Source organism: Lissotriton helveticus, chromosome 5_1, assembly GCF_964261635.1.
Source record: "Lissotriton helveticus chromosome 5_1, aLisHel1.1, whole genome shotgun sequence".
NCBI lineage: Eukaryota > Metazoa > Chordata > Amphibia > Caudata > Salamandridae > Lissotriton > Lissotriton helveticus.
Genome location: NC_136065.1, coordinates 1,056,851,665 through 1,056,876,039, shown reverse-complemented (window position 1 = coordinate 1,056,876,039; position 24,375 = coordinate 1,056,851,665). Strand labels below are relative to the sequence as shown.

At 43.1% G+C, this 24,375-nt stretch overlaps 1 protein-coding gene across 5 annotated transcripts in view; it reads right to left on the bottom strand.

Moving 5' to 3' along the window:
- Window positions 1–24,375, bottom strand: part of LDB1 (LIM domain binding 1) — a 402,291-nt gene that overhangs the window by 138,328 nt on the left and 239,588 nt on the right. The window lies entirely within an intron of this gene.

Sequence of the window (24,375 nt, the reverse complement as noted above, 5' to 3'; positions counted from 1 at the left end):
AGGGTTCTTTACAGAAAGTGATTAAAAAATGTAGCACTAGATTCCGGCTGAAAAACGTGTGCGAGTGTATTTTTATCATCGAGAGAAAATACTTAGTGATAACAGATAAAACAATAATAATGTATATACATATATATATATATATATATATATAATGACCGTATAGTTGCCAGATACGTGCAATGGTTTCAGAGAGCCCGGGTGTCAAGTTGTGAGTAGTCTCTTGCCAACACTAGAGTGGGCATCTTACACTCCCCGGACTTAGAGAGTTGGTACTAGGGAAAACGATGGAAGAAACATAATTACTTTACATTAATGGAAGACAAATAGATGTTAAGGGCAGCATATTTGCCAAGAGGCAGGTTTGCTGGTCCTCTGTTCTGTCCAGGCCCAAGCGGGGAAGTCGTCAGGACAGTAGGGTGACCAGAATTTAGAAACCTAAAACCGTTCCAAAAACAGAAAAAGGACTAACACTTTACTTCAATATAGGAACACAGAGAAGAGGCACTAAGCGAGTAAATTAAATACAACTTTTAAACCTAGTATCATGCATGTTAATTGCATTGGCTACTGATAAGAGTGGCTAACGCGTCCTGTAGTGGAACACATAAAAATATACCCCCTCTGTTTTCAGTGGATCCTCTCCTCGCCTACCGATTTTTAAAAAGGTAACCACACAATAACTGCATTGCATTGCTTTTTCCTTCCATAGGAAATGTACTGTGTGTAATTGCGCACAACTGTGATTATTGCATTTTCCTGTCATTTATCATACTGCAAAAAGTATTTTCCTTGTAGCGAAGATCTTGGTCTAAATATTTATATAAAAAGAAGTACTATTTTTCTAAGGTGGTCTTCATTTAGTTCCTTGAGTGTATGTAATCATTTATTGCCATGGTGTGTACAATAAATGCTTAGCACTACCCTTTCATAAGCCTAAGTGCTTGCCCACACTACCATAAAACAGAGTGTTAGTATATTATCTTCTTTTGCCAAAGTAAACCAATAAGTGTCTCTTCGACCTCCCTGCACAGTGTGGTGCACTATATAGAAAGGTGGGTGTCCTACAAGGGGCCTGACACAGTGCCCCATGCTCCAAGCTGTGGTAGGCAGAAGCAAAATGTATACGACAATTTAACAGACTTAAGGATGACCCCTGCTTACCTAAAGTCCCTCTTTGTATGAATATTATTTAAGAAATCTTACAAAAAACAATTGTATGGGGAAACAGTTAAACCTCTCTCAAAGACCAGGCCTAAATCATTGCAACCCTGATAGGCAGTGTGAGCCGCAAATCAGGACCACCGACTGCGATCAGGGCTCTTCTTAGTCACCTTCAAGGGAAATGGGAAGGCTTACGTGGCCACAATGTTTTTGATGGCGGACTACGTCACTAAAATCACAGTCGCCTGTTATTGAGTAAGTGAAGGCACCAATAGACACAACCCATTTCTATGTAATTGTAAAAAACTGGCCATTTGTTATCATAGTTCAGAAAAGGATACCATCATTTGCTTTTGTACCACAGAACCATTTTTCTTCAGCAGCAGCATCCAAGACTTGTAAGGCAAGTCTAAATCTGTTGCCAGTGCGATGAGGAGAGATGAAGACCAAGCTCTCCAGCTGGTGCAAAGCATGATATTTCAAAGTTTTAGTTTAATTAATGGCTGTTAAGAGTTTTTGGAAACCTGTTTTTTTACAATAGAGTATATTAAGATTTGGGCAAAATTGCATTCACTCCTGAAAATTACCAGCCATTTACCACCACGGCACAAATGGTCGTAGATGTCTAAGTAAACCAGTGTATGGGCAGCAATAAGGGGAAAACAGGAGCAAATGCCACCTGCCCACGTTAGGCCCAATGTTCAAACCCAAGCTGGAAGTAAAACAACAAGGAGCACCAGCACAAACATATTTCGTGCCAGTGCACCTGATCTTACAGGTTGGGTCTAAATTACCCTGCTAGAGAGGTCAAATTCTGCTGCCCGCTATTGCAATGCTTGGAGATGTCCAGCGTTTGGGACAGTACGTGTTGTCCTTATGGCAGTCAGGGCCGGGCTCTAGGGCGGGGCGACTGCACCGGGTGCTGATGTGTTTGGAAGTATTTTATGGTTTTAACCCCTTCCATGCTGATGACGGCCCTCGTCCGTCATGCGTCACGGTGGGCGTGTGCGGATGACGGCTGGGGGCCGTCATGATCCCGCCCACTCAATGAAAGTGCTGCACAGGCGCAGAATCGCGGCCACGCCCAAGGGGTTAAAAGCACCTGCTGCTGCATAGCTGGCCTCTGACAATTTTCATACAACAATTAAAATGTCAAGATAACTCCGGTGATTAATGTTCTTCCTGGAGAGAGAAGGAGCTTTGTCTCGTAGAAGCTTTAACTCCTTTTATGGTAGCACAGAGGGTTAATATCCCTGCTGCAAAGAATGCGTACCATGCAGATCCCAAAGTGCATATAGTTTAAATAGGTCAGTGCTTTTGTCAGAGAGATCCTTTTGTTACTAGCAGTGTATATGTTAAAATCCTAACATGGAACAGTGAACTAATAACTGTCATCAAAGAGCTGCATGCAAACAGCAATGTATACATTAGAGCATTATTATTTTTTCCTCCCTCTTTCATTAGTCTAATGTTTCAAAAAGGATTCATTTCGGTTAAAAAAAAATCCTTATTATTAAATGTAACCCCCAACCATGGGGTTATGTTTTAGATTCAGTGTCTGTGCTTCTCTATTCCAAGCTCTCTTAAATTATACTGTCTACCAGTATGGATGTCAAGTGACTCACCTTGTAGTCTTCTGGCTTATGTAACACTTCTTATACACGGATTTACACACATATGATTGATTGTCTCCGTGTAATGTGTGTGTGATGTAAAGTGCTCTAACACCCTACACTGGTATAGGTGGCGCTATATAACTAATCAAAAATATCTGAGAGGGTGCTTATGGAGACTTGAGGGGGCACTGTTAAAGGGTGGTGGTGAGGGAGTCCCTGGGGGCGCCAACAAACATTGTCGCACAGGGCACCACCAGCCTTAAATCCGGCCCTGATGGCAGTTGCTGCACCTCTTGACAAGGAGAGATTGGAGTGGTCCCTCCTCTAGCCTGAAGCCTACTAACTTAATTTGATGACAAAGTGGCTAATAGACTATTAAGGCGAGTAGTGCTTTCCAGGTTTACTGAATAAAATGAAAGAAGAAATTTAACTTGTTGCAAGAATTGCAAATTGGAACTGGAATAGAAACATAGCAATCAGCACCTAGTAATATCTTGGACTTTATCCCAGAAAGGGGGGTCATGCGTGCAACGGAGCCTCCTTCACACAGAGCAGCCATGGTAAACATTCTAGTGAGCACAATCATCATTGGCTGTTAATACGATGGGCAACATATAGCAACATTCTTACACAGTGGATATGGTTCATACTCAACACAAGACAATTTTGGAGAAATTTGCACTAAACGTTGCCTTTAACAGCACAATTTGTCAAATGTGTGTATGGTCCTATTACTGTTGGCAAATCCAAAATGGCTACCCTCCTCATCAATTATTCATAGGGTGTCAGGAACATCTGCTGGCCGAGGCTGAATGCAGACATTTTCTCTGGTCCCAGGTATGTGTGCTCCAATTCTTTCTTTTTATCAGGGGAATAGACACACATCTGAGAGAACAAATACATTTATCTGAGTGCCCTTCTACAATGTACAATTTATTACAATGTTAAATTACTGTACAGTGAAGAATTCCTCCAAATATGATCTGTTATTCTGTTCAGAAACTATACACACAGCATATGTGACTATACTCAAAGCCGGAAGTCCTGGTTATGGGAAGGAAATCCTATAACGTTCATGGTTTAACAAGGAAGTGAATGTAATAGTTAGTCATTACAGCATGTACTTAATGAGGCTTGCTGAACCGGCTTTGGAAAAGTTGGCAGCTTTTTCTAAGTTATGATTAATTAAAATGACTCGTTGAAATCACATGGCACTGGCTTTCGGGCTTAAAAGCTGCAGAAGGTTTTGTCTGTGAAATTACAACAGACTCGAATTCCCCTTGCTCAGACCAGTCTCATAGAGTCGGGTGTGACAAACGGGTTAATGCATTTCCAATGTAAAGAAAGAGTGTTTGTTCTGATCAAAGTCCATTTACATGTTCTGTTTTATGCAGTTTGGAAGTCTGGGGCATTGATACCAAGCTCACAGAACAAGATGGATCTCACTTTACTGTCCTACTCTTCAATGTCATTAATTTCATATGTTAGCTATATACATACATATTTACATTTGCATTCCATGCTTTCGGTATTCTACCCACAAAAGACAAACCTTTGCAATGGGCATGCCCAAGGTAATCAAGGTGACCTTGACACTTCCTAAATGACAAGACAACTGGGACAGGCAAACACACAAAATGGTGGACTGGATTGCGGATCAAAGCGTCTGATATTAATTCAAGCAATCTACTCATCACTTTCTGTTTTCCCTAAGGACAACTGGGACATGACACAAATGTCCCTCCAGTGGTGCATTACTAAAGGGGAGCAACCTCCTAACCTCAGAGAAATATGTGATATCCTACGGTTTTAAATGAAATGGCACCTGGAGTGGTGATTCCTTTTCACTTCATTGTTTGCAACAAGGGAAAATAGTATATTTTTTTAATAAAAAGGCAACCTGATGTTTGGGTACAAAATGTGTTGATTCCTTTCAAATTACAAGTTAATAATTTGAGACTAAAGTAGTGAATTGCACATTCAAGTACAAACCTGATATCTGAAACCTGAACCTATAAGACGTGAGTGACCACAACAAAATTAGTGAATTTCCACGTGCAACCATGCAACTTCTGACTGAAACCGGAGTCTGTAAGATTTGTGTAACCTAATATCACTGTAAGAGCCTGGGAGATCCATCTAAGCTGAATGTCAGCTGTTTTGTTTAAGTCCTGGTAATTTAAATTCTCTAAGTTTTAATTTTTCAATACTGTCCATTTCAGGGATATTGTCATTTATGCTTTAGAATAACAAAATGGCCTCACCCTCCTCAGCAGATTGCTGAACTCTACAGGTAAAGACCATTGTCCATGTTGCTGGACACTTCATTCACTACCAGCACAAGTACACTTACATCAGCAACACCATCTAGGACCTTCACCGGCTCTTGCTTCCAGCATGGTTCAAGTTCAAACAATTCTGCATCACCTACAGGTCCATACACTTCAGCATACTGGACTAGCAGCTTTGATGATGGGAGGGAGATGAAATTGATGCTGGTGGCAAGGGCCTTCAGGCAATGCAAGGGCAACCAGTGTCAAGTGTTAGAAAGGCAGGCAGTCAGTCATTTGGGTTGGAATAGCATCAGAGGAAGATAAACATGGTGAAAATTTGGATCTCATCACTAAAGACTTGGTAGAAGTAACCGAATGAGCAAATAATGACACTGAGGAATGCGTGAACAATGAGAAAAGGAGTGGTCAAGAAAAAACCTGCGCATTGATTGTGGGGTGGGTGGGAAAATTGAAAAGTGCAGGATCAGGCACCAGGTGCCAGCACAGACTAGCACCAGTGATTAATAAACTTTGCATGGATAATGAGTAATGGCGGATCAACCTTGTCCAAGGCAGAAAAAAGATCAAGAGTCATGCCAATCCAGGCATGATGACTGAGGTGGCTGAGTCTATGAAGTTAGGGATGACATCAAGAGGCATTGCTTTGAGGCTTTGAATGCTCTATTGGACGTAACTGCAAAGATAGTTGGATGTGAAGTACTCCGAGAAACTGCTGACAATTAGACACACAATAGCTATCGGGAGAAAGGTGAGGAGGAGTTGGGCTGGTTGTTGGAGGGTGGCGTAGTTGCTTTTCAGGATGAATGAATGACCTACCTATAGAGAGTACGGCTACACATTCAATGTCCTCGTACTACAGGCAGGAACCATTCCCAGAACAGGATCAGAGCAGCTAAACAGGTGAGGTTTTAACATTTTTCAAAAACACTCTTCATTTTACGTGTTCCTGAGATAGAACGGAAGACAATTCCAGGCATGAGCAACCAGGACCGCAAACGAAGACCCAGCTCTTCGCATCAGCTTAAAATGAGTAACCACCAGCAGCCGTGCATCGCAAGACAATATTGGGGAAACCTAGCCGTAAGTTACTGTGGACTTGTGCAATGGAATGCTCGATGGGCTAAAACCAAAGTTATCGTTCTGACCTGCAAACAATGTAGCTTGTGCAATGGAATGCTCGGTGGGCTAAAACCAAAGTTATCTTTCTGACCTGCAAACAATGAAGCTTTTTCAAATACAAAGAAATGGAAATCCGTCTAGAAAGCTTAAATAAAAGACGAACTTGCCAAGTGCTGCACAACTTGCATACACGGAATCAGATGGTCTGGGAGACCCAAATAAAGTACATTTGAATAATCTAGTCGAGAGATGACCAAAGCCTGAACAATTGATCTCTGTGCTTCCCAAGGGAGAAAAGCAAGACACTTTTTAATCCTTTCATTATCCAAATAAAAGGCCTTACCACAGTGGAGACCTGAGCCTTAAAGGAGAAGTAAGGATCAAGCTGAACCCCTAAGTTTCTGGCAATCTCTGTAGGAGACGGGGAGTCGGAGACTCACGTGGCCAAATCCCTATCCACCCCAGCACCGGTTTGGGACCAAAATAACAGCACTTCTGTTTTGTCTGGGTTGTACTGTAAATTATTTACCCTCATCCAACTCATATCTTTCCCCATACAGGCCGATAAAACCTCCTTAGCAGAAGCAGGCTCACCATCATAGGAGAGCAGGATCGGAGTATTCTCCACGTAGGAGATGATTTTAATGCCAAAGGATTCCACTAGTAAGTGGTAGATATGGAGGGAGTTGCACAGGTGGGGAGAGTGGAGTCACAGTTTTTCCAAGGTAAGGGTATTCCAGTTTAGGAGTAGGGTGCGGTGAGGAAGCACCAGGCCAATCGGATTGTTTAGGGGGTGGGGTTCAGGAACTTAATGAGTAGAAGTTTAAGTTTTTTCTTGAAATGAGGAATTGGGTGATTGTCACGTAGGTCCTGAGGTAACAAATTCCAACATTCTCAGAACATACCCGGAGAAGGGAGACCGTGTCAAAAGCTGCTGAAAGATCAAATAAGATCAAATCGGCATTATTGCCATGTTCCGAAGTAAACCAAATCGAATCTGCTATTTCCAACAACTCTGTTTTGGTACTACGATGAGAATGAAAGCCCGATGAGAAGGCTGTAACAGCTTAAATGTCTCCAAAAATCCTGCAGGTTGGGTATTAACAATCCTTTAGAAAATATTTTATGTTAACGGTAGGAGAGAAATAATTCAAAATGTAAATAGAACTGCCCTTTCTGCTGAAAGTTTTCAAAAGGGACTACATTTACCAGTTTCCAAATTTTAGGAACTTGGTCTGACTGCAGTGAAGTATGAAACAAATTAACAAATAACGGGTTGATAATGTCAATGACCTGTCTCAAAATATGCGGGAGACGGGGTGAAGAAGGAAACCAAATTTACAATAATAAAAAACAGCTTTTAGCTCTTCCTGATCAATTGGCTTGAATTGTAAACATTTACCCTCTAGTGGAAGTGTCTGTACAATAAGAGACAGCTGATTGATTGAAGAACAACCCTACACTGGAGATTCAACAGAATTTTTGCAATTTTGCCTTCAAACAAATCTCCAAGCCTAGAACTTAAGTCCAGGCTTACCGTAAGATGCAGAGCCATGGCTTTACGGTCGAAAAAAATGAGATAATATTAAAAATTTCTCTTGCCTTATTTTTAGATTAATTTACAAGTCTAAAAATTGCCCAGCACAGTTTTAGATTCATATGACATCTGTTCAGTGCTTGTTCATATAATAACTTATCATCCACGGCATAGTGTGTCCGCCATAATCTTTCCGGCTTTTCACAGCATTTTGGCTCCTCAACAAGGTTAGAGGAGAACCAGGGGCAGACAAAACATGCATTTGCTTCATGCAGTTTGTTTTCAGGGGCCAGAGTATCCACTGCAGCTAAACGCCATTGATTCACTGCCACAGTCTCACATTAAGGTGGTGAGTGTCCTATCTAAAATGTTCTGCAGATCAGGCATCATAACTTTTTTTCCCAGGATTGAAATGAGTGAAATATCATTTGAGATTCTGGCCTCTCCCCAATCATGAGAGACCAGGCAAACGGAACTAGACAATGATCTGACCTGACAACCTCTAATGGGGGATCCCGGTTGTATTTCAGCAGGCAAGATAGACTCCAGACTGGGGTGGGGGTGTGACTGAATACACAAGATAATTGGATGAGAGTAAAGGGAAGAGCATCATAGTTATTTGGAGTAGGTTGATGGGCCAGCGGGAACAAAGGCAAAGTACATATATATCCATTGCATAAAAAAAGTACTAGTGAGATTAGCCAGATTGAGACCGACTGGCTTTTTCTAGAGTATGAGAATCCATTTTCTACTATCTTGACTGAAAAAAACCCCCTACTTTTTAGTTCAAACATCAGGCATTTTAAATTTTAGCCTGGCCTCTCTTAAAAAGGCCTGCATTTCAAAACCACAACAGGAAGTCGAAACATGTGGCAAATGCTGCAGCAAAGGCATATATGAGTGTGCAGAGTGTTGTGTTCTGGTATTCTTTTACCCAATGACAAATCTTGGGTTTTCTGGGACCAAGTGCCATATCATTAGCAAACGAACATCTAAACAAATATAACCAAGCAGGAGTTTGAGGGCCTTATAAAATGCAGAGCATGCCTTTAAATAATGTTTTTAAAACTCAATTTCACAAATGTAATGCATGCATCTTTTCAAAGGGCCTTCCCCTGTGCTGTAACACGTCGCTGAGTTTTGAGTAACATTTGAACAGTTTGAGCTTGCAACAAAAATATTTTTGGGGTAAAAACTGCAGATTAAGCAGCAGATGATGGATTATGGGGAAAATGTGGCACATCTATAATTATGTGAATAACACTGCAGCTGTACAATCGCATAAATTGAGTGGCCATAGAGTGAAGTACTTCAAGATCAGCACCCCACATGCATAGGCACTCGGACAAAATGGAGGTCCTCATCCTCGGCTCCAACCCATCAGTCTGGGACGACTCCTGGTGGCCGAAGGCCCTGGGGGCCGCCCGACACCCACCGACCACGCATGCAACCTGGGAATCATCCTCGACTCAACGCTCTCAATGACCAAGCAAGTCAACGCCGTCTCCTCCTGCTTCAACACCCTCCGCATGCTCCGCAAGATCTACAGGTGGATCCCGACAGATACAAGAAGAACAGTCACCCAGGCACTCGTCAGCAGCAGACTCGACTACGGAAACGCCCTCTACGCAGGAGCCCCGACCAAGCTCATCAAACGACTGCAACCCATCCAAAACGCCTCGGCACAACTGATCCTCGATGTTCCACGCCACGGCCACATCACCGCCCACCTGAGAAACCTGCACTGGCTGCCCTTCAACAAGAGGATATCCTTCAAGCTCATCATCCACGCACACAAGACACTCCACGAGACCGGCCCAGCCTACCTCAACAGACGACTTTCCTTCTACACCCCTAACCGCCAACTCTGCTCCTTCGACCTCTCACTCGCCACCGTCCCGCGCATCCGAAGAACAACCACTGGCGGGAGATCCTTCTCCCACCTCGACGCCAAGACCTGGAACACCCTACCACTGAGCCTACGACGGACCCAAGACCTGCTGACCTTTAGGAGACTTCTCAAGACCGGTCTGTTCGATCAGTATAGGCCCACCCCTCCCCTTCCCTCCCCAGCGCCTTTAGACCCTCACGGGTATGTAGCTCGCTCTACAAATGGTTGATTGATTCATTAATAATTTCTGGCATAGCGTTATTAATGTCTGTTGTATAGATTGCTATGTCGTCAGCGAAGGCAGTTATTTTAAGAGTTATGCCCCCATGGTTCACTGGGGTAATATTAACTTGGTCGTTAAGTGCATTTAAAAAGGGTTCTAAAGAAAGAGCAAAAAGTAATGGGGAAAGGGGACAGCCTTGTCTTGTGCCTCTTGCAATCTTAAAGTTAGCTGAATCTTTACCGCCATAGCTTATCATAGCCTGTGGTTCATCATAGAGTGACTTTACCCAATCTAAATAGGACCCAGATATTCCCATTTTATTTAATACTGCCCAGAGATATTCCCACCCCACTCGGTCGAATGCTTTTTCTGCATCTAACATAATCATACCGAGTGGGGTGTGGGTGGTTCCTGCTACATCAAAGGCTGTGATTGAAGTATTGACATGCATAGTGGTATCTCTGCCCATTACAAAACCATGTTGTTGAAGGTTAACAATGTCCGGCATTAAAGGGGCTAAGCGATTGGCAAGGATTTTAGCAAAGATTTTTACGTCAGAATTCAGTAAGGAGATCGGCCGGTATGATCCACATTCTTTTTCAGGTTTCCCCTTTTTCAAAAAAAAGATTATTTTGGCAATTTTCCATGATAGTGGAGCTTGCTTGGAAATAATAATTGAATTAATCACTTTTTCTAGTAACGGCAACAGTTCTTGCGCGCAGAGTTTGTAAATTTCCACGGGTAAACTATCTTCGCCTACCGCCTTCCCTAAGGGTAAATTATCAATTGCACGTTTTATTTCCTCTAGTGTTATTTTTTAATTTAGTTGTTGTAGTACTTCAATATTTAACGCCCGAGGTTGAGTTAGATATCTGTCAAGATATTGTAAGATATCAGCTTTAGTTGGTATCGCCTCGGGTGTATAAAGTTGTTGGTAGAATTTAACAAATTGTTTCAATATTTGGTCTTCTCGTTCATAAGTGATTGAATCTAATCCTATTATTTCTTTGATTTTAGTTTTGGCTTTCCTATCCGCAGTTTTAAAAGCTAATATTTTCCCAATACGATCGCCGCCTTCGTACTGATCTAGTTTATACTTTTGCAATTTTGAGATAAATCTTTCTCTCAACGTTTTTTTTAGTCCGGCTTGCAGTTCCGCCAGGTTGAGTCTAATCCTCTCTATATTGTTTTTTGAGTGCCGTGTAGCGTCAGCGAGTTGTGCTTCCATATCTAGTATCTTTGATGTTAATTTTTTATTGTTTTTACGACTCTCCGCATTTTGCCTAAATATATATTGTTGAGCAAACCCCCTAATACTACATTTGCATGTATCCCATACAGTGTTTATATTAGCCGAATTAATATTTAATGAGATAAACTCCTGCATATGTTTTTTAATTAATGTAGTAAAACTAATATCAACAAGTAAGTGTCTTGGGAAGGTACATTTTCGTGTTACTTTTTTATTTTGGTCCTTAATGGTAACTTCTATTAGCAAGGGATTGTGGTCGGAGGTGACTTTTGGGCAAATTTCAATCTCGCAGTTCTCTAAAATTTGATCAGAGGCCCATATCATGTCAATTCTAGAGCAGGATTTGTGAGGTGCGGAATAGTGAGTGAAGCCTGCCAACTTAGGATGCTTAAACCGCCAAACATCTTTGAGGTTGTTCAATCTTGCTAATTCTAAAATTGATGCTCTTACTTTGCGCATTCTTTTATAATTACTTTGCCCAGTGGAGTCTACTTTGTAGTGAATAGCACAATTGAAATCCCCAGCAATAACGATTTCTCCCTCCCATTCGAGTAGTTCCATGCTTAATTCTTCGAAGAGTCTGGGATCATCAATGTTTGGTCCGTATACTACACATAATACCAGTTTCGCATTGTCGCCTTGCATCTGTGCGATTGCCCACCTTCCCCGAGAATCAGAGGCAGTTTTAATTGTTTCTAATGGAACTCCTTTTTGTTTTAAAATAGCTACCCCCCTAATGGTTTCGTTTAGAGTAGAGCATGCAACCAATTCGTATCTCAGCTGTGATAGTAGTTTACGATCTTGATATTTGATATGGGTCTCTGAAACCAAAACTATATTAGGATTGTACATTTTAATCTCTTCTTGTACTAAATTCCTTTTGTTTTTGCTATTTAGGCCATCTACGTTCCAACATAATATTCTTAGTTTAAGCATTTGACTGTTGAGGTGTTTCTCTGGTCTTTATAATTCCCCTCTATCTTTGCACTTTTCAAGATATTTAGATTTACCACCCTGCTAATATTCAAAAAAGAGTCGAATCCTGCCATCAATTTTTTCCATATTTTTAGACCCCCCACCCACCCTCGACAGTGGATGTCGCACCCTCCCCTGCAACAACCCCGTCCCCACCCTCGCAGCCTCCCGTCCCTTAGGGGGGAGCACCCCTCTATCTTTGCTGCCGATGAAGGGGCAGCGTAGTGAAGTTGCATACATGAGAACCGCTCGTGCCACATCTTAACTTGCTCTATACATAAACACACAGCAACAGAGTAAGAGATGGATAGAGAAAAAAAATTGGCGACGCCCATGAAAAAAAAAAAAAATTATTAATAATACAAGCCATAACTATGGTTGTGCATCAAAACAAAGAAAAAGTGTAAGCCATGTGCACAATACATATGAGTTCAATATGCTGAACACCAAAGAAGCGAAAAGTGAAATAGAGTCATTAATGCATGAGCGCCAATTATTTTATCTCCTTAGTTGTCTTTTTCTTTTGGATTCTCTTTTGCATTCTCCCAAGAGAATTTTTCCAAAGATTGTTCAGCGGCTGAGAGATCAGTGAAAAAAACCGTTTGACCATTGCGAATGACCTTAAGGCGAGCAGGTTCTTGGAGATAGGCCATACATCCTAAATTTTTGAAGGCATCTATCATCTTCCGAAGCTCCCAGCGTTTGTCCATTGTGCCCTTACTTAGGTCAGATTTCACAAAAAAAGTAAAATTGTCAACGGTGACCGGATTGTTGGGCTTGGCCTTAAATGATACCGCTTGCCGCAATAGAAAATTGCCAAAGTAGATCAAAAATGGTCTAGGAAATTTACTGCTTGTGCTTCTTTGAGTCAAAGGTAGTCTGTGCACTCTCTGTAACTGGGAATCCCAGTCCCAATCGGCGAGGTCAATAAAGGCTCTTTGGAAGAGTTTAACCATGAATGCCCGCGGGTCGGACCCCTCCATCCCTTCTGGTATGCCAAATAGTCTGAGGTTTTGCCTTCGTGCCCGATTTTCGAGATCTTCCACTTTAGCTTCAAGTTTAGAAACTCTTAGTGTGTTTTGTTTAGCAGTGGACGTAGTTTTATTCACATCTTCTTCCACTTCCACAATTCGTTGTTTGATGTCTTCAATATCCTTTGTCACTCCTCCCAAACCTAGACCAATATCTCTCATAGTTTCATGCAGTTTGGTATTATCTTCTCTTAGTTGCAGATATTGTTGTTGTATCTCCGCTCTTTGTTCTAGAAGCGTCTGCATAATTGTTACCATTGATATGTTTGATGGGCCGGGGGGGTTGAAGGAATCTTGTGAAGCCATTTGAGAGGGTGTTTGTTTGGATATGGTTACGGAACCTGCTAGTGGTTTTGGAGAATTAATGTCTGAGTCATCCATCTCCTTCTCTACAGGTTCTTGCTCAAGATTTGATCCCAAGGTATTGGCAGGAATCTCAGCCAAGAGTGGTTGGATTTTCTTCAGACTTAATATTAGTGGTTCCGTGTCTTCACTTGACTGATCAGGGTTATTGGCTACTACAACGGGAACATGGTCTTCAGATTCGTTGGCCTCTACAATGTACACAGGAGGAGTGGAGGAAATATTGGGAGTGGGAGAAGGAGTAGGAATAGGAATAAGAGTAGGAGAGATCACTGGGGTTCCTGGGGTTATTGGGGAGCCCCCTGCTTTTGGCTCACCAATCCTTTCCGTGTTTGTTGAAGTCGCTTTCCTTGGTGCCACTTGCTTTTGAGGTACTGCACTTAGACTAGAATCTAATGAGGGGTCCATAGGGTGGTTTAATTTAGGAGCTTGTATGCAGATCGTGTCATCAGGACTTGCGCCAGAGAGTCTTAAAGCCATAGTCTTGACTCCTCCCTTTGCCTCTATCCATCTTCTCAGAGGGCTATCATCGATTAGGCGATTTTTCTTGTTTCCTGGCAATTCTTTTGAAGCTGTCTTTAATAGCAGATTTTTTTGCAAGGTTTTGCCCTTCGTCTTTTTTTTTTTCCTTATTATATTTTTTTTAGTTAAAGCTTTAAGTGGTTCGTCAACTCCCTCTTCTTCTGTTATTTCGTCGTATTCTACATTAGAGTCTTCATCTGATATGACCGTAGATTCTTGCGATTGGCCATCACCATCGCCGCATAGTTTCTCCTTAATTTTATTATTAGCTAACTGTGATTGGGCATTAATATTAACATTCTGTTCGTCAACATACACCCTTTGGTCATGTACCAGAGAAAGTAATTCCTCAGTTGCTTCTGCACCCTGCATGGTCGTTTGGCACCCATGCGATATATCCAGAGTTAGTAGATTGGTGTCTGAACCCAGGTTAGCGCTTGTGTGGGGCAGCTTATCCAATCCCTTCCTTAGACTCTTTATCACAGCGCTATCTGTTTTGAATGCCTCGTCCGCTACTCCTCCTCCAATAGTATTCCCCACCGTGGTTTCAGCCAAAGTTGAGATCTTAACTGATAGAGTAGTAGTTGCGTTCTCGTTGATCTCTACATCCTTATTGATCAATTTCTTTTTCGTTTTTGCCTCTATTATTAGCTCAGACCTAGTTTTTGGCACTGCACAGCTACCTCCCTTCATAATTAGTGCACATTTCGTGTCACAGCGTGGGTCCGCTGCGCTAGTACCATCAGCTTTTGAATTGTTAGGCTGGGTTTTTTTAGTTATCACACTGTTAGTGATAGTATTCGTAGTATGTGTCTGTTGGGTCTGCTGAGGCTCGTTGTTAGAGCCTGGCGTAACTACTACGGCTAACCCTGCTGCCGCTGCCGCTGCTGCCGCCATCGTACCTGTATGAGCTTGACTCCGCGTCTGACAGGTCTTCCGATTCCGTGTAGACCTCGTCTGTCGCGTGGACATCGGCGCTCTCCCTGCTGCCGTCTCCTTTGGTCTCAGCGGCGTACTCCGCTTGATTGAGCGTAGTGTCAGGTGGGCTCCCAGCTGCAGTGGAGCCGACAAGCTGGCTACTCCCCCTGACGTGCGAGCAAGGTTAGCAAGGCTAGCCGCGGCGTAGTTCCAGGAATGAAGCAGAGTCCTGCCGCAGTGTCGAAGCAGAACCCGTAGCATTTAGATCAAGTTTGGAGCCCAGCCGCCGAGTACTTCGCCAAAAAGAGCAAAATAGTGGTGCAGGGCCAGAGAAGCAAGAGAAGCAAAACCGAGTCGGCAATCCCGAATCTCCGGGTACAAATTGAATGTGAGTAAAACTCAAATCATTGTCAATTACACCCCGGATGTACATATCTTTGATACCTGTAAAGAGGCAGTTTATTTAGGAATTAAACTAACCGCCAAAGTGGGGAAAATTCTGGAAATAAACTATGAGACATTCCTAAAAGAAACTATTATAAGTCTCAAGAAATGGCATAAAATCCCTCTCAGCTTACTAGGTCGACTCAATCTGATAAAGATGAAAGTACTACCTAAACTACTTTATTTGTTTAGAGCTATTCCGTTACAACCGAATAAACTTTTTTTTAAAAGGCTTGATGGTATTTGTAGTAACTTTATATGGGGATACAAAAAAGCACGAAGGGCTATCAAATTCCTGGCACTACCCACTTCAAAAGGGGGACTTGCTTTTCCAGATTTTAATCTGTATTTTTTAGCTTCTTTCTTTTTTCGTGTAAGGAGTTTACTAAAAAATGAGTCATCTTTATTTTTTCATCAATTTATGCTAGGCGCTGATTCCAATCAATTCCTACTTCGCGTCCATGATCCAAACTACTACAAGTGGGTCAAATTCAAGACTGCAAAACACGCTGTTAAAATTTGGGACACAATCTTGCATACTAGTAAAAGTTCATTTTACAACGCCGAACTTAGATTATGGAGCAATCCTGGTCTCCCGGGTATCTTTTCGGATGGGACGGGGAATCGCTGGATAAGACATGGAATAAACACGTTAGGAGATTTATATGGAATTAATGGTTTGATCGATTTTGAAAATTTGAAAATTACAAAACGGTGTTACTAACTATATGCACTTTAAATATAGACAACTGAGAGACTTTTTTCTTAACAAAATGAAAATAACGGAAGTTATGCAATCAGATACTTGTGAATGTATTTATTCGGCTAAAACTAAGTCACTAATAAAACTGGGATACCAATTGTTAAGTAAAGACAAAGGGGAAAACACTACCAAAATTGCAGCCAGATGGTCCCGTAGATTAAATTTTGATGTAAACCCAACACAGATTGGATATGCTTTAACACACCTATGTGATATAGTACACTCTTCTAACCTTAGAATGCAATTGTATAGGACAATTACTGAGCTGTACTATACACCACAAAGAATATCTTTATGGACGCAAGGGAACTTGCCTTCAGATAAATCTAAATGCCTAAAATGCAATTTGCATGCTGCTGGCATTGATCATATGTTATTTTCCTGCCCTGCATTTTCTTCCTATTGGAATGGTATAACTGACTATTTAAAAAACATTGAGATAAAGATACCGGAACTTACTGTACATCTGGTTTTACTTGATATGCAAGAGGTTAATTATCCCAACAGGGACCTAATTACGATTTTGCTTTCATGTGCAAGATTAACTATAGCTAGGGCATGGATTTCTAAGGAACCTCCAAATGTAGCCGAATGGCTTGCTTTGGTTAGTGAAATCAGAATCATGGAACTCTCACTAGCTAAATTTAGAGGCCCTAAGGCCCTTACTAGAAAAGAAAGGATCTGGAAGCATTTCTTTGAAGTACCAGAAGTGGTGACCATTTGTTAAAACTCCACTATGTTTGAAACTATTCTTTTGCTTAAATGATTAGTTTATATTTACTTTTGAATTGTCCCTATATGTTCTCCTTATTTTCCCTCTCTACTTTCATTTACACTTTCCAATGCTAAAAATGTATCAATGGTAACTTTATATGTATCAGATGTATGGATAATGTATAAATGTAATACCCTGGTACTTGTCGAATCCTGTAATTAAAAACAGAGAAATAATAAAAAAAAAAAAATACAAATGGTTGATTGATTGAACAGCAAGCAGTGGCCATTTCCACCCTGCATACCACAACAGGCATAGAGCATGTTACAAAGCACTTCCAATTTACAGATGTGAGAATAAACCAGCATTGGCAAAGCCAATAATTCTCACCTTGTTGACCTATTGGCTTTACCAATGCTGTGCAGCAACAGCACAAAAAAGAAAAACAAATTGAGGAAATACGGCACAATGACATGGCCCCTGCTGCCAGCTATGTAATTCTGTAGGCTTGCTCATGAGTCAACATGCATGCGCATACCAAAGAAATGACGCAAATGCCTTTTAAAAAATATTTACCAATCTAAGATGGTGAATGCCACTTAGATTGGTAAATAATAACATTTTTTTTTATTAGCATGAAAGCACTGAACGGCTAGCTGGGTGGCCTGGAAGCAAATAGCCGACAATGGGCCCTCCCCAAAAATTTGAAATACAAATACATTTTTGAAATGACCGACCTCAAGAGGAGCCGGAGCAACATAGCAGCGGATCGGTTGTGGAAAAACAATAAGGAGCAATGGAGGCACCAAAAGCACATTCTAGAAATCTTAGGAGCCTAGCAGTAAATAGCAACTGTCAGGCCTATAAAACAGAACAAGCATTGGAAATGCAATAGGTCTCGCAGCATTAGAGTTAGTGCTTTTAGAATTGTTTATGGGTTTTTTGTTGTAAATCTTTAGCATTTTTATTTCTTGTAGCCAATGCTAAAGAATTACAAATCAAAAAAGCCATAAACAATTGTAAAAGCTTTAACTAAAAATCCTCTGAGACCTATTGCACTGTGTGAGGGTGAGGTGTTGAGGGTGAGTGAGGGTGAGGGTGAGTGAGGGGTTGAGGGTGAGTGAGGGGTTGAGGGTGAGTGAGAGTGAGAGTGAGTGAGGGTGAGGGTGAGTGAGGGTGATTGTGAGTTAGGGTGAGGTGTTGAGGGTGGGTGAGGGTGAGGGTGAGGGGTTGAGGGTGAGTGATGATGAGTGAGGGTGAGTGAGGGGTTGAGGGTGAGTGAGGGTGAGTGAGGGTGAGTGAGGGTGAGTGAGGGTGAGTGAGGGTGAGTGAGGGTGAGTGAGGGTGAGTGAGGGTGAGTGAGGGTGAGTGAGGGTGAGTGAGAGTGAGTGAGGGTGAGGTGTTGAGCGTGAGGTGTTGTACGTGAGGTGTTGAGCGTGAGGTGTTGAGGGTGAGGTGTTGAGGGTGAGGTGTTGAGGGTGAGGTGTTGAGGGTGAGTGAGTGTGAGTGAGTGAGGGTGAGGTGTTGAGGGTGAGTGAGTGAGGTTGAGGGGTTGAGAGTGAGTGAGGGTGAGGTGTTGAGGGTGAGGAGTTGAGGGTGAGGGGGTGAGGGGTTGAGGGTGAGGGGTTGAGGGTGAGGGCGAGTGAGGGTGAGGGGGTGAGGGGTTGAGGGGGTGAGGGTGAGGTGTTGAGGGTGAGTGAGTGAGGGTGAGGCTGAGGTGTAGAGTGTGAGTGAGAGTAAGAGTGAGGGTGATTGAGGGTTTCAGTGTTAGTGAGGGTGAGGGGTTGAGGGTGAGTGAGGGTGAGGGGTTGAGGGTGAGTGAGGGTGAGGGGTTGAGGGTGGGTGAGGGTGAGTGAGGGTGAGGGGTTGAGGGTGAGTGAGGGTGAGTGAGGGTGAGGGGTTGAGGGTGAGTGAGGGTGAGGGTGAGTGAGGGTGAGGGTGAGTGAGGGTGAGGGTGAGTGAGGGTGAGTGAGGGTGAGGGGGTGAGGGTGAGTGAGGGTGAGTGAGGGTGAGTGAGGGAGGGTGAGGGGTTGAGGGGGAGGGGTCGAGGGGGAGGGGTCGAGGGTGAGTGAGGGTGAGGGGTTGAGGGTGAGTGAGGGTGAGGGGTTGAGGGTGAGTGAGGGTGAGGGGTTGAGGGTGAGTGAGGGTGAGGGTGGGTGAGGGTGAGTGAGGGTGAGGGTGGGTGAGGGTGAGTGAGGGTGAGGGGTTGAGGGTGAGTGAGGGTGAGTGAGGGTGAGTGAGGGTGAGGGGTTGAGGGTGAGTGAGGGTGAGTGAGGGTGAGGGTGAGTGAGGGTGAGGGGTTGAGGGTGAGTGAGGGTGAGGGGTTGAGGGTGGGTGAGGGTGAGGGGTTGAGGGTGGGTGAGGGTGAGTGAGGGTGAGGGGTTGAGGGTGAGTGAGGGTGAGTGAGGGTGAGGGGTTGAGGGTGAGTGAGGGGTTGAGGGTGAGTGAGGGTGAGGGTGAGTGAGGGTGAGGGTGAGTGAGGGTGAGGGTGAGTGAGGGTGAGGGTGAGTGAGGGTGAGTGAGGGTGAGGGGGTGAGGGTGAGTGAGGGAGGGTGAGGGGTTGAGGGGGAGGGGTCGAGGGGGAGGGGTCGAGGGTGAGGGGTTGAGGGTGAGGGGTCGAGGGTGAGTGAGGGTGAGGGGTTGAGGGTGAGGGGTTGAGGGTGAGTGAGGGTGAGGGGTTGAGGGTGAGTGAGGGTGAGGGGTTGAGGGTGAGTGAGGGTGAGGGGTTGAGGGTGAGTGAGGGGTTGAGGGTGAGGGGTTGAGGGTGAGTGAGGGTGAGGTGTTGAGGGTGAGTGAGGGTGAGGGTGAGTGAGGGTGAGGGGTTGAGGGTGAGTGAGGGTGAGGGTGAGTGAGGGTGAGGGGTTGAGGATGAGGGGTTGAGGATGAGGGGTTGAGGGTGAGGGGTTGAGGGTGAGGGGTTGAGGGTGAGTGAGGGGTTGAGGGTCGCTGCATCCCATCTTCCGTATTGGGGAACAAAGGAACGATCCGAGCAAGCTCCCTGTCGGGTCATTCTTAAACGCCCCTTTGAAAGCACGTCAGCAGCAGTGTTGAGCGCCAGAAGGATTCGCTTCAGGGAAGAAGAGCTGGCCGCTTTGTTTCGGCGACTGCAATCCAGGAATGTGAAGTCAGGCGAACTTGAAAAATAAAAGTCTGGAAAAATGAAATCTTTCTGCCCTAATTTCCCCCAAAAGAGCCTCCATTCGCCTTGGTCAGGTTTTACGTTGCACATCTGATAGAAATGCTGGATCGCCGTTTACAGGGGCACGTCCTGCCTCTCCGCAGAAAGTACGTTTCTATTTCCAGGAAATAAGTGAGCGGCGCCAGACAGTGATGTCATCCAAGAAGTGCAACAGAGAAGCCACCACCACTGGATGCAGGACGCGTGCCTCGTAAAAGAAGCAACCTAACCCAAATCTGAGAGATCTAATACCGCATTAAAAAACAATGGCAAGTAAAAAAAACAAGCCATAATTGCTGCAAAATACATGTCGGGCGGAACACTATGCTAAGCACAGATTTTTAGCTTAGGTGTGTTTAAGCAACGCACTTAATTACTTTGGCCATGGCCCTCTGTGAGACCACCACCCCTGTGTTTTCATCTCACTTAAAGCCCTGCTGGGGAAACACTTTGAACCTAGCCTGCCTCAGCTTTTAGCGTGTGCTCTGTGGCTGTTTTTCATAAACAATTTCATGTGTCACATCTTTATTGGCGTGTTAATTAAAAAGCATTGCAATTATAGAATAAAAGCAAAAGGGCACTGGCAGTTCAACAGAGCTTTCAGACATATGTATAACCATAGAAGGACATTAAAACGTTTGAGATGAAAAGTGACCATCATCTGCAAGGCTATTTTAGTGCAACTGAGAATGAAAGTGGAATTCGGCACCAGTTTTCAAAGCACCAAACCTTATGGAGATTGCATGCGCCGTGCGACATTCCCAAGAATAAGCATCAGCAGTCCGAAGTAGTAAAACATAAGAGTTCGCTGCACACAGATTCCTACCTTGAGTCGCAACAGCTCCGGCTCAACTAACAATGTAGAGGGGACACTTTGCCAATCAGCGCAGCTCTTCTCATCGGGCCGACCCACAGCGGGAGGCAGACTTGTGCAAACTAGGCACCGTCGAGCCCCTATTTCTCTTGTGAATCACACGTACATGCAAAGCACGCAAAAACTTCTTTGAAGGAACATGGTAGCGACCTATCGACTTTGTCAGTGACTAATTCAAGTTGTTCCGCTGTCTGGCACTTCAGAGCCATTTGGATAGGGCAAGTAGCATAGCGACGGACTTTAACAAAACGGAGGGAAGAGAGGGGAGGGGGGAGGAGAAATGCGACACGGCGGGAAGGGGAGGGGGCGGAGCGGGTCAAATAAACAAACAAGCCGGAGGGAAGAGAGGGGAGGGGGGAGGAGAAATGCGACACGGCGGGAAGGGGAGGGGGCGGAGCGGGTAAACAAAGACGGACGTGCACGCGCTTTTAAGCTCAATGCGCATGCGCATTGAGCTTAAAAGTCACGGGCACTGCAAGGAATCGCCACGATTCCTTGCAGTGTGGATAAAGAGTAGATAAGTCGCAATACTCTCGCCTTGCTCGATGCGCATGCGCATCGACAGGCGAGACCTAAAAATGATATTGAATTCTAGTCCCACAAGGGGTAGAGGAGCAACAGAGGAGTGGGTGAAGGGGAAAACAGAAAGCAACTGGCGGTGAGGAGTGTGGGTATTTGATGTGTTGATAAGCAGCACCAGAAACAGCAAGAACACAAAAACACTATCTTGAAGGGCCTAATGAAAAAAAAGAAAGCAGTAAGTAGCTCCCAAATTGTGAGAATGCAAGTCAGCCATTAAAATAATGGTTGTGCTCCAGGGGAGGGACAAACAGAATACTGTCACTCAATAAGAAGCTAGCAAATGAGAGCGATAATAAAAACAACCAATGGTAAGCAATGGATGTAAGTTTTTGGTATCATCCACAAGAGATCTTTTGCAACCAAACAGCTAAAAGCCGTTTTGTAGGCGAGAATTAAATCCAGTGGAAGCTCTTTTCTCAGTAACACACAATTGTGACACAATGACTATTGTTTTCTATGCATGTTGGTCTAGGGCAGCAAGGATTCTTCTCCAATTGGGCAGCCAAGGCAGGTTCACTCTCCACCTCGCTGTGTGAGTAGCTTCTGATCTCACACAGAAGAAGGAAGTGGCAGAAAAGAGAGGTGGCGATTGAACCATCAATTCAAATGCAAAAAAACATAGGACGGAAAATCATGACAGACAATAAGATAATGGATAAGCATTATTTGCCGAATGCGAGCATCTGTTTACTGTCCATGTTGGATTCTTTCAATCACACCCTCGACTACACCCCATCTCAGTAAATGGAACCTTTCACAGTACATTTGTTGGTTATGGATCTGAATTGGTGGTTTACAATAATGGAGTCAGATCATGGAGTCAAATCACTGCCATAAGAACAGTATGTTTTTTGCAAATGAGCATACAGGCAAATAAAACAAGCATTAAAAATGCAATAGGTCTCGCCTTCAATTAAGTTAAAGCTATTTGCTGTGCTATACTATACCATTAACAAAGCAACTGGCTTTAACTTAATAAAAGGCGAGACCTATTTCATTTTCAATGCTTGTTATTTTAAGCCTGGCTTTTGAGGAAACTACAGCGGTCCTACTTGACCAGGGTTTGTTTTCATGAAATTCATACGTATCATCGATACTACAAGGGCCTTCTGGCCAGCGGGTTTCATCCACTGGTTTATTAAATTGTGACGTAATCAGGCAGTAGGGAGGAGGAGTAGAGGTCCATTCAGTTCCCCATTACAATATGGAGCATATTTACTGTTTGAATCTCTGAATATAGAGAATTTTGATTGCTATATGATAAAACCTCCAAACATACAAAATACTGTAGATGTTTGTTTTCTTACTTTTTTTGTTTTTAGGAACCAAAGTTGCATTTCAATCAAGTGTTGACTTAATGCATACACCCTAATGAAAACTACACAAATGGTGTAAGTACTCACTTTTTGTCCTATTTGTCCTGACGAATGCTCTACAGACCCGGCTGGGCCAGAGAGAGCTGAAACATGTCGACCGTTCATTAAGAGATATAGGGCGATCTAGTAACTTGATTGACCACCATATCCAATTAATTTTAAACAACAATACATCTCCTTTTATATTAAAGTTTCTATTTGGAGAGATATTGTTTTTTAGTTAGATCTACAAATTTTTCTTTCTTTTCTTTACACCTTCCCTCTGGGGGTATCCTTTAATCTCTAGACACTGCTACCCAGACCAGAGGTTGCCTTGGATAAGGCTGGCATATAGCACGTTATTGGACACCCGATGACTATGCCATAACGCTGAATGTGGGGCGGAGAAAAGATATACACCGCAAATAACATCACAGTGTTTATGAGGGTGATCCATCATAACCAATGGTTATGCAGCTACAAGTGTCCATTCTCCTTTCTGATTAATTGATTATTAAATTGTGACTCACATTTTGATACAACTCACCATAGCATACAGCACGCGAAAATCAGTTGATTCACTTTACCCATTGGCTCCCATCATTTTGTGTGTCAGCACATTGATCAGGTCTGTCCACAAACAGTTCTTTTCCCTTTAGTTGCACAACTGGTTCAAAGCATGCTGGTTTACTTTTTTAACATTAACTTTAAATACCCGCTATTTGTTTTGTCTTCACACCTTTTAAAGGTTATGTTATGAAGTGTTGAAGTAACAGTGCAACACTATTGCGACGTGTTATATTAGAGTACTTGGTTAAACTGCGATTTTGTTTTGTTAATAATAATAGTGATGATAATAGTGAGAATTAATAATGATATTAAAATTCATGGCGCAACAGGACTGCTCTCTCCCCAAATATTTCTTTTATAAAACAGATCACTGGTAAAAGCTGCATAGGAGATTATTAAAAAAAAAAATTGCAGGAATTTGTCGCCCATGTTAAAGCAATTACATGTATTATTTTTTCTTTTCTACTTTTGTGGTATATGCAAAAAAAATAATTAACCATCGCACCAGCATGCCAAAGCTAGACGTATTAGCGTTGCCAATGCGGGCTTTCCTTATCAGGGTTCTCCCCATGGAACAGCATCTCCCACTCTGCTACATCGCAAACATGTTTAGGTGGTAGTGGCTGTCAGCAGCACAGAGTTGATGAAGGGTGACTAACCCACAGGGAGCACATTAAAAGTAACAAGCATTGGCAAAGCCAAAACATGTAGCCTACAATATGCAGGGGAAGTGCTAGCTACTGGTTTCAAAATGTTGGTTTGCTTGTAATATTCTATGTTGAAAAGTGTTGAAAGAATGCTGACCAATGTGCTGCAGGCATAAGTATGTAGTTGTATGAAGTTATTTGACATTAGGAAACTGGAATTGTAACACACAAAAATTAAAAACTGTTATTCTGCAATAGCATGGTATTAATAGTAGTAACATGTTTAATAGAACACCTTTATTTGATAGTGTTAGATATCTATCCTTTTCTGAAACTTTTTGT